Source organism: Chlorocebus sabaeus, chromosome 17 (genome assembly GCF_047675955.1).
Source record: "Chlorocebus sabaeus isolate Y175 chromosome 17, mChlSab1.0.hap1, whole genome shotgun sequence".
Lineage (NCBI taxonomy): Eukaryota > Metazoa > Chordata > Mammalia > Primates > Cercopithecidae > Chlorocebus > Chlorocebus sabaeus.
Window position 1 is genome coordinate 26,222,166 of NC_132920.1, and position 19,312 is coordinate 26,241,477.

The 19,312-nt window shown below is 41.6% G+C and overlaps 2 non-coding genes across 2 annotated transcripts; one reads left to right on the forward strand and one right to left on the reverse strand.

Moving 5' to 3' along the window:
* The first annotated feature begins 8,327 nt into the window (after positions 1-8,327).
* Positions 8,328-8,400, forward strand: TRNAR-UCG (transfer RNA arginine (anticodon UCG)). The gene has a single exon. It is a non-coding gene; the product is annotated as a tRNA-Arg (tRNA).
* Positions 8,401-14,302: 5,902 nt separating this feature from the next.
* TRNAS-GCU (transfer RNA serine (anticodon GCU)) lies at positions 14,303-14,384 on the reverse strand. Its single transcript has one exon. It is a non-coding gene; the product is annotated as a tRNA-Ser (tRNA).
* Positions 14,385-19,312: the final 4,928 nt, after the last annotated feature.

A 19,312-nucleotide genomic window follows, 5' to 3' on the forward strand; every position in this document is an offset into this window, starting at 1 on the left:
AATTACAGGGAGGATAAAAGGGTGAACTTTATAAAATTGCAAAATTTTGTCTGATGGATAATGGTTATCTATTATCCCCACAAAATCTGCAAAAGCGATTTGCCGTGCAGTCAACATTTCCCATACTGCGGCCTGTTGTTGGGAATCCAAGGAAACAATAATTTTATCAGGATCATATCCTGTAAGCATTTTTTATCTATGCCTACCTATTGTTATAAGTTGAGTAATTAAAGAAAGATAAACTTGCACAGATTTCACTGTCTGATTGGATTTTAAAAAGCCATTATATTGTCATTACAGATTTGTCTATGAATTGGCCTAAAAATCCTGATGGAGAATGAGGAGTAGGAAGAATAAACAAAAGCAAAGGCTTTTGCGGCTATAGCCGGGAGGCATGTTGTTGCTGAAGGATCTGTTCTACAAGTTGTCACTCAACTTCTCCCTCCTTAGTAAGTTGCTGAGGAGAATGTAATGAAGAATCTCCTTGGAGGGTTTGATAAAGGTGTGTGAGTTGGTAGATGGCAATACCTAGCATCGGGCACAGCCTATTAATATCCCCTAATAATTGTTGGAAGTCATTCAGAGTTTGTACTCTGTCCATACAGAGAGTTACTTTCTGAGGCTGAACATGTCTTCCAGTAACAATAGTACCTAAGTACTGGTATGGGGAGGTTGTTTGCACCTTTTCAGGAGCTATTTTGAGGTTCCATGCTATCAAGGCTAGTTTTATTTATCTGAATAACTGATGTAACATTTGATCTGTAGGAGCGGCCAAAAGAATATCATCCATACAATGAATGATGTAGGCACTGGGAAATATATTGCGAGGCTCCTTTAAAGCTTTTCCTCCAAAATGTTGACATAACATAGGACTGTTGAGCATGCCTTAGGCTAAAACTTTCCGCTGATAGCGAGAGACAGCCTCTCTTTGATTAATACAAGGCACAGAGAAGGCAAATTGAGGCTTATCCTTTTTGTGTAATGGTATAGTTAAAAAAAAAAAAATCTTTAAGACCTATTACTACAAGAGGCCAATCTCTTGGAATGGCTGCTAGGGATGGCAGACCTTGCTGTAATGCCCCCATTGGTTTAATCTGTGCACTCATAGCTCTTAAATCATGTAGCAGTCGCCATTTTCCAGACATTTGTGGATCACAAATACTGGTGAATTCCAGGGGCTGACTCTTCTATATGTTCTGCTTCCAATTGCTCTCTCACTAGCTGATGGAGTTGCATCAGTTTCTCCTGTGATAGGGGCCATTGATCTACCCACACAAGTTTGTCAGTCAGCCACTCTAGCGGCAAAGCAGTAGGTGGAGGAGAAATATCAATGACCCCTGTTCAAAATCCTGATGACCTAGCCATTTTCTATCTGTTTTGTCCAGTTATTGATATTGGATCAGGGTTTCCCTGCAGGGGCTTTCCTAAGTCTTTTCCACTCTGATATCCCATTTTCTTTAACATTTTAAATCTTGGATTATCAATAGTTTCATTTATAAGTCTGATATTGCATGCTATAAGTAAATCTCGGCCCCATAAATTAACAGCTATATTTGCGACATAAGGTTGAAAAGTACATGACTGTCCATCCGTTCTGAGACAGGATAAAATCTCAGCACTCTATTGAACACTTTGAGCTTTCCTAGTCCCACTAGGGATGTAGAAGTTAATTGCAGGGGTCAAGATGGTGGGCCAATAGTGTTTGGATATTACTGATGCATCAGCTCCCATATCCATAAGCCCATAGAACTTCTTTCCTTTAATTGGCACTGTACAGGTGGGTTGATTAAATGCTATGGATTGTGATAGATAAATTTACCACCTAGTTGTCCTTTAAATCCTTGATTCCCTCGTTTTTCCTTTCGTGGGGAAGGGTGCAACTTGCAGGGAATAAGCAATAGTTGAGCAATATATTCTCCCAGTTCAAAAACCCAAAGATCTTGTGACATTACTACTACTTGAATTTCTCCTTCATAATCAGTCAACAACTCCGGGGATCACAGTAATGCCCTGTTAAGTTAAGATGGCTTTTGTCCAAAATTAATCCTATATATCCTGTTGGCAAAGGTCCCCAAATACTAGTGGGAACCTTCGTGGGTTTGTCTCCTCCAACAAATGTAACCTGTTCTCTGACTGGGAGATCTAATCCTGTGCTTCTGGGTGTTCCTGGGGAGAGGGAATCAATGTTCTTCTGGGAACCCACCCCTGAAACGGGTTGTGGCCTGGATGGGGAATGCCCTCATTGTTTGAAGGGCCCGGATCCAGGCCCCCTTCTTGTTTCCTGACAAAGAGGTGCCATTCTGATGAAATTTTGAGTGGCATTGATTAACCTAATGATTTCCTTTATTACAATGAGGGAAAAGTCCTGGCGTTTTTTCTGTGAGGGGTGAACTGCATTATAAGATCCCCTCTGCCCAGAGGTCTGAGAGCATTCTTTTTTGAAATGTCCAATTTTTCCATAATTATAACATTTTCCTACTTTAGAGCTTGACCTTTGGCCTTTTCTAGATTTGTTTACTACTAAATTAGCCATTGCTTGAGCCAACATTGTAGAACGATGGAGTTCAGTTCCCACATCCTGACAGGCTTTGAGAAAATTTCCTAAGATCTTTGTACATCTCACAGGTGCCAGAACACGTTTACAATCTGCATTTGCATTTTCAAAAGCTAGAGTCAAAGTAAGTGGTATGAGCAGCGGTATGAGGAATCTGATGCCGCACTGCCTCTTGTAATCGTACAACAAAATGTGCATAGGACTCCTCCGACCCTTGCATAACATGTAGAAAAGATTGTACCGAGACTCCTTCCTCTGGAATGGTGTCCCAGGGGGTTTAGCAGGCAAGGCACACAGCTTGTAAGCAGCGCCTGGGAGTGTCACTTGTTGTAGCAGATCTGAATAAGGGTCATTACCCAGTTGCATATCCTCTGTAATGTCCCGATGTGCAGCAGCACGATTCTGTCTAGCCTGGTGTGCACACATTTCTAGCCAGTTTAAATTCCATGTCAGATATGCACTAGCAAACAAACAAGTGTGAGCCAAATGCTTTATATCAAAGGGTGGAAAGCACATAGCATCAAATACAGATTCTAGCAATCCTAAAGTATATGGGCTCTGTATTCCATTGTTAACTACACTAGCTTTTAATTCTTTCAACAACTTAAACTCTAGCAAGGTGTGTTCACAAATAAGCTGCTGTGGATTATTTGGATCGGGCCTTACGGAAATAGGAAAAGCACAAGGTCCTAGGGGCTCTCCAGCTATGGCAGCAGCACAAATAATTCTTTGTACTGGGGTCTCTATTTCTGCTACTGAAGGAGGCAGTACAGATGTGTCTGCTACTAGCAGGATGGTACGGGCCAATTTTCTTTTTTTTTTTTTTTTTTTTTTTTTTTGAGACGGAGTCTTGCTCTGTCGCCCAGGCTGGAGTGCAGTGGCCGGATCTCAGCTCACTGCAAGCTCCACCTCCTGGGTTTACGCCATTCTCCTGCCTCAGCCTCCCGAGTAGTTGGGACTACAGGCGCCCGCCACCTCGCCCGGCTAGTTTTTTGTATTTTTAGTAGAGACGGGGTTTCACCGTGTTAGCCAGGATGGTCTCGATCTCCTGACCTCGTGATCCGCCCGTCTCGGCCTCCCAAAGTGCTGGGATTACAGGCTTGAGCCACCGCGCCCGGCCTAGTACGGGCCAATTTTCATCTTTCCTTTCCTGTTTATCATTTTTTTTTTTTTTTTTTTTTTTTTTTTTTTTTTTTTTGAGACAGAGTCTCACACTGTCGCCCAAGCTGGAGTGGAGTGCAGTGGCCGGATCTCAGCTCACTGCAATCTCCGCCTCCCGGGTTTGCGCCATTCTCCTGGCTCAGCCTCCCGAGTCGCAGGGACTACAGGCACCCGCCACTTCGCCCGGCTATTTTTTGTATTTTTTAGTAGAGACGGGGTTTCACTGTGTTAGCCAGGATGGTCTCGATCTCCTGACCTTGTGATCCGCCCGTCTCGGCCTCCCAAAGTGCTGGGATTACAGGCTTGAGCCACCGCGCCCAGCCTATTTATCATTTTCAATGGGTGCTGTGGGTGAGACAAAAGATTCCTTCAATTTTTGAGATTCAGAACATGGCTCCTGTGGTCCGGCAGAATAAGAAGAGGACAATGGCAGAAGGACAGTACAGACTAAACCCCAAACAGAGAAAACAGAAGGATCAACTTTGAGACTTTTTTGATGAGCCCATTTTAATCCTTCTCCTACTAGGTCCCAATTTTCCACATTGAGAGTACCTGTCTGTGGAAACCATGGGTTGTATGTAATAAACTCCTGCAGAAGCTTAGTTAGTGTTTGAGAGCTAACCTGAGCATTAAGCAACTGCACATAATGGTGCTCCTCCATAGACAAATTCTGCCCCATGTTACCCTGATTCAGAAACTTCCCGCTCCCAGTACCTCCTCAGGGCACTGACTTTATATTCTCCGCTGGCCGACTCATCCTGGGGTTCCTTGTTCATCTAATCAGTTTCACTTTCTCTGCTCCAGCAGACCTTCTTCGTTCAAGTCTCTGTTTGGGCGCCACTTGTGGCTGTTACTGTAGGACTGAACGAAGGAGGACAAACGTAGAAATGAAGACAAAGACAAAAGGATTTGTTTAAAAGAAGGGGTCAGGGGCTCCTTGCTTCTAGAGAACAAGGGCCCTGAGCTTCTACAGCCCTTCGTATTTATTAGGTAGAGTTAACAGGGAGGAAGGGGTAACTGTCGGTCAGCTACTTGATTTATCACAGGCTCACATGATTGCTTTCTTTGTTCAACAGGCTCCAGATGTTCCTATAGCTTACCTAAAGGAACACAGTGCCTGGGACGTGATTGCCCTCAGCATTCCTTCTGGTGGCAGATGCAGTTGTCAGCTTGCCAGCATCCTGCTTTCATGAGAACAGTTTGCTGTTTGCTCATATAGCCTCCAGTGGTATATTGAGTTGGTCACGTCCCTCATTCCTTCGGCCTCCAACAGGTGAAGGCTAAAAGGTTTTCTCATGCAATGTCTTCATTGAAGATACGAAAGCCTTTTCTCTCCAATTGTGAACTGCACGCATGTGTGTAAGCTGTGCTTGCATAGCAAAGTCCACTTGAGCATTAGAGTCAAAGTTGTTAAGGGGACCTAGTCATAGCTACCACGTGGCCAGCCATTTGGAACCAGATACCAGGTGCACATCATAAATCATCATATTTACTTTAAATACGCTGACAACCTAGTTCATAGCAGCTCACTACCTGAGATATATAGAATAACATTATTACCCAGTAAGTATGCGAACATACCAATATTTTAGTAAGGGTCATCACCATGGCACTTATCTACAGAGATAAATGAAAACTAAAACAGGGTTGCTGCATTAATTTTGCCCTGGCAATTGTCTAATTCTGAAATGGTGGCAGGTTTTGAGCCAAAACTTGAATCAGTAAGAACTTGCCATATAGCCAAGAAGAGCACTCTAGCAAAAAGAAATAAATACAAGGAAGCAGAATAGTTAAAGGTTTTTAAGGAACTACAAATAATTCAGTGTGATGAAGTATGTAGGTGAGGTCATGTGAGGGAGAAGGATTTGGAGAGAAAAGTGGCTATGTTCTGATCACCTCCTATGCACCTGTAGATAGACGATAAATTCTCCTGCCCTAAATAGTAAGAAGGCTGGACACATGACACTCAACACTTGATAAATGAGACTGGCAGAAATTTATTAGTCATATATACTCACAGCCTGGAAGAAGAGGGCACTGCACACCATGCAAGGCCACAGAAGGTTTGCACTCAGGAGCAGAATGAACTAGGAGGGGCTGTGAGAGGTAGGGTTTGTAGTCATCAGAGGGTAAGGTGACTCCTGGTTCCCTCCAGAGAATGTAGTTGGCTTGCTTTAACAGTTTGGGAGACTGGCAGTGAGACGAAACCCATTAGGTTGAGGCCTGAGTGAGATGCAGCTGGTCTGGCAGATAAGGGAACTGGCCAAGTAGGGAAGCTTTCCTGCTTGTGGGAGTCATAGCTATCAAGACAAGGGAACATGTGGATAAGCATTTTTGGGGAGCCCTGTGAGGGTCAAAAATCTCAAGGCAGCAGTTGAAATTTTAGGTCTTACAATACCTAAAATTGGTCTGGAGTTATGGCAGAACAAAAAGGGAAAGAACAGGTCATAAGGGGGTGAGTATACAAGGCAAACACTTAGATTTTATTTTTCAGTGGGCAACAGGAAACCACTGACGAATTGTGAACAAAGAATATTATTCCAATTCTCTCCTGAGAAAAAAAGTCTCTGTCCCATTCCAGGAGGTGCAGCAATCAATCAATCAATCAATAAGGGGGGAAAGAAAGGAAAAAAAGTCTTTGGCGTTTTCATGTTTGTGATCTGGTCCTTGATTGGTTTATTTTTCAGCAAGTCACTTCTTTTCTAACTTGGGAGAGGGAAAGTTTGGGACTATATATATTTGTTTAAGGCTGACCACTCCACACTAGTCGTCTCCACGTGAATGTTCAATACACAACTTGAAGTAAATGCTGAAACAGATTCTAGATCCCCACCACACACATACACACCCCACCCTCAAAATGCTCTTTCTGTAGTCATTCCTATCTCAGTAAATGCAAACTGTGTTGTTACAGCAAAAGAAACTGGAGATATATATATGACTTTTCTATTTCTTTCACACCAATGTAATCACAAACCCTTCAAAACATACCCAGAATTCAACCACTCCTCGATAGTTCTACAAACACTACCCATAATGGTTTATGGGTCATCCAAATATTGCAATAGCCTTTCAATCAATCTTCTCCAGGAAGGAGGAAGAGAGAGAGAGAGCAACAAAGACTTTTGTAGAATAGAAGAATCTTGTTAAATAGTTATCACATTGGCTGGGCGTGGTGGCTCACGCCTGTGGATCACCTCAGGTCAGGAGTTCGAGACCAGCCTGGCCAACACAGTAAAACCCTGTCTCTACTAAAAACACAAAAATTAGCTGGGCATGGTGGTGGGCGCCTGTAATCCCAGCTACTTGGGAGGCTGAGGCAGGAGAATCGCTTGAACTAGGAGGTGGAGGTTTCGGTGAGCCGAGGTGGCACCACTGCACTCCAGCCTGGGCTACTCTGTCTCAAAAATAATAATAATAATAATCTCACATTGGAGATGATTGCAGAATTCAAAAATAAGTGAGAAATTCAGCATATTTTTATTGAACTATTTGTCAGATGTTTTTGTATGGATAGAGAAAGACTATGTAAAAGGCCCAATTTCTGTGCACCAGAAGCCGCTATATTTGCTAATCAAGAGAAACCAAGACCCATCACAAATGAGTCAGGAGAACCATTATTCCCAGTATCTGGGGTTTAGGAAAATTAAGAAAATGTATTATATGTAGACTGTTGACATTATCTTCAAATGAAGTACTTGACTTCACAGAGAGTCACTGACAGGCTTGAAAGAAGCCACCCAAAATAGAACTTTATATGCTATTATGGGGTCAAGAGATCTACAGAACATTATAAATTCTATAAATATATTCTCTGTAGTATGATGCTAATGCACTACATTTTTGTGTTGATTCATCCATTAAATGTAAAAATTGTTAATAAAAATTTTTGCATTTCTATTTCATGTTCCTTCACTTCTTAATATATGGGAACTTCAAAAAATGGTAATGGCTCTAGTCCGCTCGGCACTCCTGAGAAACACCAAGGAAAGTATTTTCTTTCCTTTCTAAACAGGACCATATTACGAAAAGTGCTCTGATATCACATTATCACAATCAGAGAAAGTACCAGAACAACATGGGAAGGAGATAATTGTCTCTGGAGTCTGCAGATAGTCATGCAGGATGGCGAGAAAGACCTTGGTGCAGATGTTGCCTTGTGGTGAAACTGCCTTCCAGATGCAGTTTTCTTAACAACTGTCTGGGCAGACCCTGCAAGAACCTAGAGCCTGTAAATGATAAATGTGGATGAGCATCATAGGGAAGAAACCTTGAATAAGCTTATTTTAAAATATCCTTCGATGCATTCAAAACTATGCAAAATTTTAGCATCTTTTAGCTGCCATAAACCCCACTTCTTCTGCCTTGGGAGTCATAGAACAAACGACTTTTCTCTCTAAGGAGTAGTCATATTACCACAAGACTGAAATAATTGTCGATCCCAACCATTTATAAATCCCGATTCTGTGGCCCCAAATATCCCACGTAATCTCAAGTTTTCATTTTCTAGTTGGCGAAGACACGGGCGCTGCGGATGCCAACACGAGGGGCGGGGATGAGGGAGAAGTTCCTTTTATTTTCTAAGTATTGCAACCGCCAGAAACTCGCAGGTGACCACGTGGCCTAATGGATAAGGCGTCTGACTTCGGATCAGAAAATTGAGGGTTCGAATCCCTTCGTGGTTAAATGGGGCTTGTTTTGGGGGCCTGAAAATTCTATTACCCATTTCATTGCAAGAAAAAAATAAAAAATCATCCACTATAAAAAATCATCCACTTTATGGGTTTTTTGAATCTTTTTTTTTCCTCCTTCTTCCTCCTCTCCTTTAAAGGGAATAAGGAGACATTCTCTTTTTTTTTTTTTTTTTTTTTGAGATGGAGTCTTGCTGTGTCACCCAGGCTGGAGTGCAGTGGCCGGATCTCAGCTCACTGCAAGCTCCTCCTCTCGGGTTCACGCCATTCTCCTGGCTCAGCCTCCCGAGTAGCTGGGACTACAGGCACCCACCACTTCACCCGGCTAGTTTTTTTGTATGGTTAGTAGAGACGGGGTTTCACCGTGTTAGCCAGGATGGTCTCGATCTCCTGACCTCATGATCCGCCCGTCTCGGCCTCCCAAAGTGCTGGGATTACAGGCTTGAGCCACCGCGCCTGGCCAATAAGGAGGCATTCTCAAAGGCCTTAGAAGAACAAGTGACAGTGAAGAAAGACTGGAAAGTCAAAACTGAAATACAGCCATCCAGTATTTTGGAACTGTCAGGTTCTCCCCAAGTTTGGATTTTAAGCACTTGTGTTTCGGTTTTGTAGGCTTGGATTCAATTCAAGGATTGAATTCCTTAAAAAAAAAAAAAAAAAAAGGAATTCAGATCTATAAGCCAAGCTTTCTCAAACAGTAGTGTCTCAGACTAATGCCAGGCCCCAATGGCTATCACATTAGGAAACCTGTTGCTTCCTCTGATTTAGCACTAGGTCAAAACCTCTTCACACTTCACACTTCTTTTTTAGTCTAAGTGCGCGTGTACTAAGGAGTTTTGGCAGCTGCTGAAGCCTATGTTACTGGTTCTTATTCTCTATTTTAATTTTTTTGTTTTGGATGTGTTGCCATCAAAAGGATGAGAATAGCTAATATTGAATTTTATATTACAAAGCAAAAATATAAAGGTAATTAAAATAGCCCAACTGGTTACGGTGTGTGTGTGCAAACAGGAAAAGACAGGGAACACACCTGTGCAAAATACATAAAAACACATTTTGTATTCCTAAATAACATTTTGTGTGCCTGAATTTAATAATAATTTAGGATTAAGGAAAAGTAATTTCCAATTGCTGACATCGTGATGAAACATAAGACATTTGACTCCATCCAGATGAGATCATTGATTCAAATCACATGGAGTCTATAAGTTTGTTTCTAGGTCAAAGCTAAGAATATTAAAACTAGTAATAATTACCTCTCCCTGTCCCCAGCTTCTTCCTTAGCTCTGTTTGATTCTGGTTTCCTCTAGTCATCTGTAGATTCCAAATTGTATTAAAAATGTATGGATTGAGCATTGGTTACCAGACTTTGAAATTTATTGGATTAAAAAGTGTCAATGTCCTAATGTCATGCAAAACCATGTTCTCCCTTGTTAATGGCAAAACCCACCATTTGCACTGAGCATTCTTTTATAAACTAGAGAAAGTATATAACCTCAAAAGAAGAGTAACCTTTTAAAATGAATACAGTGATACTTGAGAATTACATACCCCACCTTTTTTCTTGATTCTAAGAACAGGAAAAAGCTTCCTCCTCTCTCTCTGATGAGTATTTAATCCTGTGTACCAGAGGATGAACAAGACTTTTTCCAGGCGCCCCACAGCCACCCTGAAGCATTTAATGAAAGTGGAAATTCTGATGCAAGAACACAAAAATTTGCCTCTCATAACTCTTTTTCTTTTCTTTTTCTTTCTTTTTCTACTGCACTGAGAGCAAAGAATACCAAAAGGAGGAGAGAGCCTTTCTAGACTGGGAGTGCCAAAAGGGAGAAAAGTGAAAAAGATAGGGAAATGTGTGGACATCCTGAGTCTTAAACCGTCACTGGAATTTAGGAGCTTGTCCCAAATCCACCAAAATAAAAATATATGCACCCTTTGATGAATGTGTAAGCCTTTCTGCTTTCAGAGCGGGATTCAGGGGGAAAAAAAAAACATAAAAAACATCTTTTGGAGGTGAATTAAAAAAAAGAGACTGGAAGAAAATAAATCAAGAAGAAAGATTTCTAGATGTGTATCACGAACACTGGGAGTTGCGTCCAGTTGCACAGGGGATTAACAGATTCATGAATTTAATAGAGTAGCCCCCTTATTTACAGGAGTTATGTTCCGAGACCCCAGTGGATGCCTGAAACCTTGGATAGTGCTGAACTCTATATACACCATGTTTTTTCCTATACATACACTCATAAGATAAAGTTTAATTTATAAATTAGGCATTTAAAGAGATTAATAGTAATAACTAATAAAATAAAACAATTATAACAATCTAAATACATTAATAAAAGTTATGTGAATGTGAGCTCTCTGTCTCTCAAAATACTTTATTGTACATTACTCACCTATTTTCAGACCACAGTAACAAAGTACAAAAAAACTCATGTCCTTAAGAGGTTTGGAGTTGAAGGAAGAGAGGCGGAGGCAACACAGAAAACACAAAATGAATAAGTAGATTATATAAGTAAATTATACTTTATATAGAAGAGATATGTTCTGAAGGAGTTAAAAACTATGCCCCTCTGGCATAGTGACTATTTTGAGTTAAAGGCACTTGAAAAATAGCAGGTGCAAGAATATCACTCTGACTCTCACTCTGTTTCTTAAAAGCAGAAGATTAAATTCCTCTGTGAAATAAGTCCCCCCTAAACTAGAATGAAAGCATCATTCATTCTAATTTGTAGGGAAACTGAGGCTGAGGGAAATCTGTGTAAACAAATCTTGTTAAATCAGCCTTTATCCTCTCAGCCACTTCTCTACCCAAGTAACTACCCAAGCCCAACCCCCTTTGCGGTGTTACATTTACATAGTTTACCACTTTCTATTTCAGCATGTAAGTGTTCCACTCTCACTGTGCTGTAGTACCTTCATTTTCCAATGAAGGCGCTTGTGCCACAGAAAACTTGTATTAAACGAATTCGTATGGTCTTTTTGTATTAATCTGCCTTACATCAATTTAATTCTCAGGTTCAGTTGGAGAAATTGTAATAAAAATAGAGGTAAAATTTTGCCTCCACTACAGTTCAAAAACACAAAAATTGTATTACATATTTTTATGATGTAGGGTCTCACTTTGTCACCCAGGCTGGAATGCAGTGGTGCAATCATGGCTCCCTGCAGCCTCAACCACCAATCCTCCTGCATCAGCCTCCCAAGTAACTAGAACTACAGGTGTGTGCCGTCACATCCAGCTAATTTATTTTTTGTAGAGACAGGGTCTCGCTATGTTGCTCAGGCTTATCTTGAACTCCTGGACTCAAGCAATCCTCCTGCCTCAATTCCCAAAGTACTGGGTGACAGATGTGAGCCAGCATGCTCAGCCAAAACCATAAAGATTTTTATTATGACGTGCAAGGAGCAAAGACTATGTTTCAGTCAGCTATTGCTCCATTAAAACACACACACACACAAATGCGTAAAAACATATAACAATAAGCATCTGTGTGTGTCACCTGAAGGTCAACAGCTCTAGGCCAGAGTGTATGAATGGCTGTACCTTAAGATGTAAGTACACTTCAGCTTACCTCCTCTGCGCTTCACAGTAGGAACTCTAGTTAGTTCAAAGCACATTCTTTCTGGGGCAAAGTGTGAAAAGACAGCAGCTACCCAAGGGGAAATTTCTCTCATGAAGATGGCAGAGGCGCATATGGACACCCAACTCTGTAGGCATATTTAAAGGCCCTAATTGACTCATCCCTGCTAACATCACATTGACCAAAGTCGTTCTCATGCCCAAGGCCAAAGTCAAAGTGATATGGAAATGTATCACATCTCTTTGGGAGGAATTGCAGAGTTGTTAGGCAAAGGGCTTAGATATGGAAAGAAATGAAGAATTTACCAAACTTACAAATTAACCTATATCTTGAGGAAGAGAAAAACAGCCCCGATAGCCAGAACTGGTCTGACATTAACAGCTAGGACTTGGAGTTGCTAGGAGCTGGCCTGGCTCTCACAGCAAAGCTCTGGGCAACCTATATTGGGTATAACCAATCTCAAAAAACACCAACAGGCAAGGACACTTTGTGGCCATTATGCCTTGAGATAAAAACAAGACAATTCATAATTGTGGTGAGTAAAAATAAGAAACGAGGACATCGTCAAATAACAAAAGTAACCAAACATCTCCTCCTTTCTGGTAAATATGACTACTGCTTCTTTACCAGTTATAGCGAGAATCCTGCTTTATCCTCTCTGTTTGTTTGTTTGTTTGTTTGTCTGTTTTTGAGACAGAATCTCACTCCGTCGCCCAGGCCAGAGTGCAGTGACGCAATATAGGCTCACCGCAACTTCCTGGATTCAAATGATCTAGGCTCACCCACCTCCTAGATTCAAGCAATTCTCGTGCCTCAGCCTCCCAAGTAGTTGGAATTACAGGCATGTGCCACCAAAACCCAGCTAATTTTTGTATTTTTAGTACAGAAGGAGTTTCACCATGCAGGCTCAAACCCTGACCTCATGTGTCTGCCCGCCTCCGCCTCCCAAAGCGCTGGGATTATAGGTGTGAGCCACCACACCCAGCCTATTCTCTCACTTTCTAGATAAAGATTATTAGGATACACAATCATGAAATTACGGTCAGCTAATGGTTCACCATGGCATTTTGTCTCCCTCATTGCAACAAACCAACAAATCTAATTTTGCTTTTCTACAGGTGTGTCTGTGGTGATCTTTGTCAGGAATTTGTCAACAGTCTTGAATTCTGAACCATTAAACATCACAGACATAGAGGCAGCTAACTTTTATGTAACACCTCCCCTTTGTCCACCACTAAACCAGATTAAGGGGAGATGTGTTAAACGTGGAAGACAACAGAGCCTCGGATAAACCACATGAATAAAAAAAAAAAAAAGAATTTTTTTTTTTCAGTTGGAAAGTTTTGCATGGCATAAGCATAACCAATTTTTTGTGTTTTTTGTTTAGATATGGGATGTTTAGATACAGGCCAAATGGCAGTTTTAAATATTTATTTAGCAAGTTTAGCAGTCTTTTTTGGGTGTGATTTTTATGTAACAAATTTTAATGGTCCTATGGGCTTCATTATTTAGGAATGACATGGCATATGTAACCAATTCCTTTTTCTTTCTTTCTTTCTCTCTCTCTCTTTTTGTTGTTATTTTTTTGGTTTTTGTGGTTTTTGTTTGATTTTGTTTTTTTAATACGGGGAGGGTGGGGGTGTGGGGGCCCTTGATATATTACTCAGGTTGGTCTCGAACTCCTGGACTCAAGTGATCCTCCAGTCTCGACCTTCCAAAGTGCAAGGATTACAGGCATGAGCCACTGCACCAGGCCCAATTCCTTATGATTACACATTTATGATGAAAACTGCCAAAACAGTGAAACCAAAACTAAGAAGGAAGTGAGGTCAGTGATGGTTCTTAACCCGGGAGACCCAAGGCACTTGCAAAACGACCACTAGACTCTACTCCCTAAAGATTTCGATTTAACTGGGTCTGGGGGAGGGGAGGAGACACGAGCATTTTGAGAAATATCCCCAGTTATGTATAATTAACAATCACCGGATCACAGCTAGATAAGGAGAAAGGCCAGGCACTACTTAGGGGATTAAGCAACAAATCAGAGGGTCAGAAATCAGTTTTCAACTACAACAGAGTCTTGCGAATCTGGAGCAGCGGTGGATACACCTCTGCCTGCGCGGAGGGAGCGTAGCTGAAAATACTGTAATTTTTCCGTCCTTTATAAAATAGGATCAGTATTCGTTACCGACAGAAGGTTGTTAGTGTTCTACTACGTACTGAAGAATACCTCTCTTAAGGGAGCTAAATGCACCTCATTCTCAGTCAAGAGGAAACCTTAAAAAGCCTTACGGGAACGGAAGGCAGAGCGACGAGGATGGGATTCGAACCCACGCGTGCAGAGCACAATGGATTAGCAGTCCATCGCCTTAACCACTCGGCCACCTCGTCTCAGACACTACTGACTCGCGATATATGTGATGTTTCTTTTCTCAGCACTTTCATTTGGCAATTCCTATTCTTTTGTTAAATGTTTTCAGTGATGGAAACAATGGATAAATGGCCCTCCTACTCTCATAAAGGAAGAAAAACTAAAGAGGAGGCTGGGAGGGAGGAATAGACCCTAATAAACACGACAAAGTACACTTTCTAAGAGAAAAATAAGATAAATTTAAAAGGAAAAATGAATTAGTGACTGCTCCTGTTTTTTAAATCAAATTGGATTTTGTCCTTTTTCTTATGTCATGTATATGAACACCATCATTAAACCAGGTATGTCTATTGTTGCATTCCTGGACACTCCTCGGTAGGATTCCCAGAGGGATGCCTGCCATATGATGGCACTAATGCATCTGAGAAATAACCATTGTCTCTCCTAGAAGCCCACGTGGGTGACTGGTAAAGTGTTGAAGTGATGGGTTACAGTCAAATTGTGATTGGTTCTGAGTGTCAGATCCTAGATTTTGGACTGTATCTTGAAGAATCCAAGCCATCTGAGGGATTTTTGTTTTGTTTTTGCTTATTCTGTACAAAGAAATGTGGTGAAAATGATCCTGAATGTTGTCATTTTTATTATCTTTTTGTATTTCATTTAAATTCTAAGTTTAAAAAAATAAATTTATTTTTATAGAGACAAGCTCTCACCATGTCACTGTGTTGCCCAGGCTGGCCTCAAACTCCTAGGCTCAAACGATCCACCCACCTTGGTTTACCCAAAGTGCTGGGATTACAGGCATAAGCCACCGTGCCCAGCCTTTCTTTGGTTGTTTCTGACTCATTTCATCACAATCAGAAAAGTCAGTCTGATGCTAATGTTCTGTGAGATTAGGTACAACAGAAGAACCCCATGGTCTGGCCAGTTCCTGACAATAGGCAGGCCTACTGAATAGGGTCAGACCAGTTCCTGGATACCAGGGGCTGTTTTCTCACCTATACCCAATAAAATTACAAAAACAATAATATTGTGTATGTGTGTGTTTTGAAGTGATGTAGCATTAAAAAAATAAGGCCGGGCACAGTGGCTCACACCTGTAATCCCAGCACTTTGGAAGGCCAAGGCTGGAAGATCGCTTAGGCGAGATGACCAGACTCCGACTCCACAAAATATACAGAAAATTAACAGGGTGTGGTGGCTGGTGCCTGTAGTCCCAGCTACTTGGAAGGCTGTGGTGAGAGGATCAGCTGAGCCTGGGAAGGCGAGCCTGCATCAAGCCGTAATCATACTACTGCACTCCAGCCTGGGTAACAGAGTGACAAAATAAGACCCTGTCTCAAAAGCGAAGCAAAGCAAAGCAATTAAGGATATGATCAGGATTCAAACTGTATACCCTAAGGAGGTATCAAGAAATTACCTTAAAAATATCAGACATATTAGGCATCAAATCATCATCAAAACATAGCAGGAAAGAAATGTACGAATTTTCATTTTTTTAAAGCTTCAGTTAGCAACAAATTCTGAAGTGTCCTGGAAAGAAAAAATACTGCTTGGTCTTGACTGTGTTTGGGTTAGGAATTATAAAGCGTGATAAACAAACCTGGACCTGAAGGGTTCATTGGTTCTTAGATTCATTCAATCTTTTGATGAATATTTACTGAGCATTGTGTATGTTCCAGGCATTGTTCTAAGAACAAATGTATACGCCACACACAAAATTCCCTGTCCTGGTGAAACCTAATTATGTAGAAATAAGCAATAAACAATTTATAAAGCTAAATATAGGCGGAGCACAGTGTCTCATACCTATAATCACAGCATTTTGGGAAGACGAGGCAGGCGGATTCTTCGAACTCAAGAGTTCGAGACCAGCCTGGGCACCATGGTGAAACCCCATCTCTACAAAAAATACCAAAATTAGCTGGGCATGGTGGCACACATCTGTAGTCCCAGCTACTCAGGAGGCTGAGGAGGAAGGATCGCTTGAACCCGGGAGGTTGAGGTTCAGTGAGCCAACATTGCACCACTGCACTCTAGCATGGGTGACAAAGTGAGACCTTGTCTCACCAAAACAAAAAAAAAAAAGCAAAATACACAGTATGTCAGAGGATGGTATATGCATAGGAGTGGTGGCAAGTTAAATAGGGTGGTCAGGGGAAAATTAGCTCAGTGGTTCTCTATGCTCCACATTTGAATTCATAGGGAACTTTTGAGAAGTATTCATGTAAGGGCATTATCCGTATAGATTCTAATTCACTTGTTCAGGCATGATATTAAAAGAGAGTAGCAATCGAGTTCTTCAATACTGGCTTGATTATAAAGGAAGATACACAAAGGAAAACTAGTTTTAAAAAGATGAGGGCAGCCAGGTGCAGTGGCTCACGCCTGTAATCCCAACACTTTCGGAGGCCGAGGCAGGTGGATCACAAGATCAGGAGATTAAGACCATCCTGGCTAACTCGGTGAAACTCCGTCTCTACTAAAAATACAAAAAATTAGCCGGGCGTGGTGGCGGGCACCTGTAGTCCCAGCTACTCGGGAGGCTGAGGCAGGAGAATGGCGTGAACTCGGGAGGCGAAGCTTGCAGTGAGCTGAGATCATGCCAGTGCACTCCAGCCTGGGGGAGATCATGCCAGTGCACTCCACGCCAGAGACTCCGTCTCAAAAAAAAAAAAAAAAAAAAATGGTGAGGGCAAGAGATAATTTTCCCAATTGAAAGGTACCAGGAATTGCTCCCAATACAGCACTTAGTGACCAAGCAAAAGAAGGTGTCTGCAAAGTATCAGTCATAGCATTAGACCAGTTCCAATTGGGGCTTATTCTGCCCTAAGGTCTCTAGAGTGTTTAACAGTGTGTTGGCCACACTTCCTGTGTAATCTCCTCCCTTTGAATGTTGGCTGGATCTAGTGACCTGCTCCTAACCTACAGAATATAGGAAATGTGATAGGATATCACTTTCATGATATGTGAGATATGTGTCTGTTGTTTTAAGCTGCCAATTTGGGGGCAATTTTTTATACAACAGATAACTAATATATTTAGGCAGGCCTGATCAGCCAGAGAGCAGTGGATCCTATGGCTGAAAGGGAGTATAGTTGAGAAAAATACCAGACATCATAGTCATAAATTTGCCAAATCTGAGTTCAGATGCTAATCATGACATCATAGACCCTTTCCGTAAGATTCTCCTATTGAAAGACTTGTGTATAAGCTTGGTGTAAATCTATACATTATCTTTTTGAAAAAAGCCATGACCAATAGATTAAATCTAAAGAGCATTAACAAATGCCTCCTATTTATTAATAGAGGGTATGGTAGGCTAAATAATGACCCCAAAAATAGGTCCACAACCAATCACCAGAACCTGTGAATATGTTACCTTATGTTACCTTAAGTAGTCAAAGGAATTTTGCAAATGGATTTTCACTGCAGATTTTGAGATGGGGAGATTATCTTGTATTATCTAAGTGGGTCCAATGTAATGAAGAGGGTCCTTATAAAAGGAAGGCAGGAGCTTCAGAGTCAGGAGAAGAAAATGTGAGTTTAGAAGCAATAAGTGATGCAAGGAAGGGACTACTAGAAGCTGAAAAAGCCAGGAATGAATTATCTCATGATGTCTCCAGAAGATACACAGCCGTGCTAATACTTTTATTGTAGACTTCTGATATCCAAAACGGCAAAAAAAAATTTAATTCATGTTGTCTTAGCCAGGGATGGTGGTGTGCACCTATAGTCCTAGCTACTTGGGAGGCTGAAGGGGGGCGATTATTTGAACCCAGGAGTTTGAGGCTGCAATGAGCTATGATTGTGTCACTACAGTCCAGCCTGAGTGATAGTGTGAGATCCTATTTTAAAAAATAAATAAAATAGGCCAGACGCAGTGGCTCACGCCTGTAATCTCAGCACCTTGGGAGGCCGAGGTGGTCGGATCACGCGGTCAGGAGTTCAAGACCAGCCTGGCCAACATAGTGAAACCCCGTTCCTACTAAAAATACAAAAAATTAGCCAGGTGTTGTGGCAGGCGCCTGTAATCCCAGCTACTCAGGAGGCTGAGGCAGGAGAATGGCTTGAACCCGGGAGGCGGAGGTTGCAGTGAGATGAGACTGTGCCATTGCACTCCAGCCTGCGCGCCAGAGTAAGACTCTGTCTCAAAAATAAATAAATAAATAACAACAAATAAATTCATATTGTCTTAAACCACCAAATTTCTGGTAAACAATAGGAAGCTAATAAAGAGTCACTAAGATAGCACCATGAATAGGGCTAAACAGGCAGAAGGAAGTCTACAGGGCTTTTTTCTGGAACAATTTTTAGAGGCCAGAGTTCACGGAGCTCTACTTTTGCTGTCATTGAGAGCCCTGGAGGATACGTTTTGAACAGTAGAGAGAGTCAACAGAAGGAATTTAGAGTCCCATTGACAGTTGGGATTGCTGTATTTGGAGTCCAGAGTGTTAACCGTTATACCATGGTACCTTTGTATAACAAAGGTTCTAGTGAAGACTTGTATACTATTGCATCTGGTCAGTTAATCTTTAAAATGGGCATAGATTCAATGTAAGGAACACTAATAGCTTCGCATGGGTAGAAAAATGCAGGCTCTCAGATGACTCAATTTGTGGTTTACACATTTTCATGCCCAAGTCCAAAGATAGCATGCAGAGCATTCGGAGTAAGCTCTGAAGAAGACAAAAGTCATAGGTGGGTCCTCTGATACATGAACCTTTACTCATCCCAGCAGATGATTAACTTACAGTGATCTAACTGACTTCAGGCTCCAGCAAAGCAAAGCAAAGCTTTCAAAAGCAGAGCTTCTAGGGATACATGAGGGTGATGGGCAGAGGACAACTTTCAGTAGCCAGAGGAAAGAGCAAGAAGCTGGATGTTGCTCCAGAAAACAAGTGCAAGTATGTGAGACTATCTATACATGCCCAAGCGTACTTCTCCA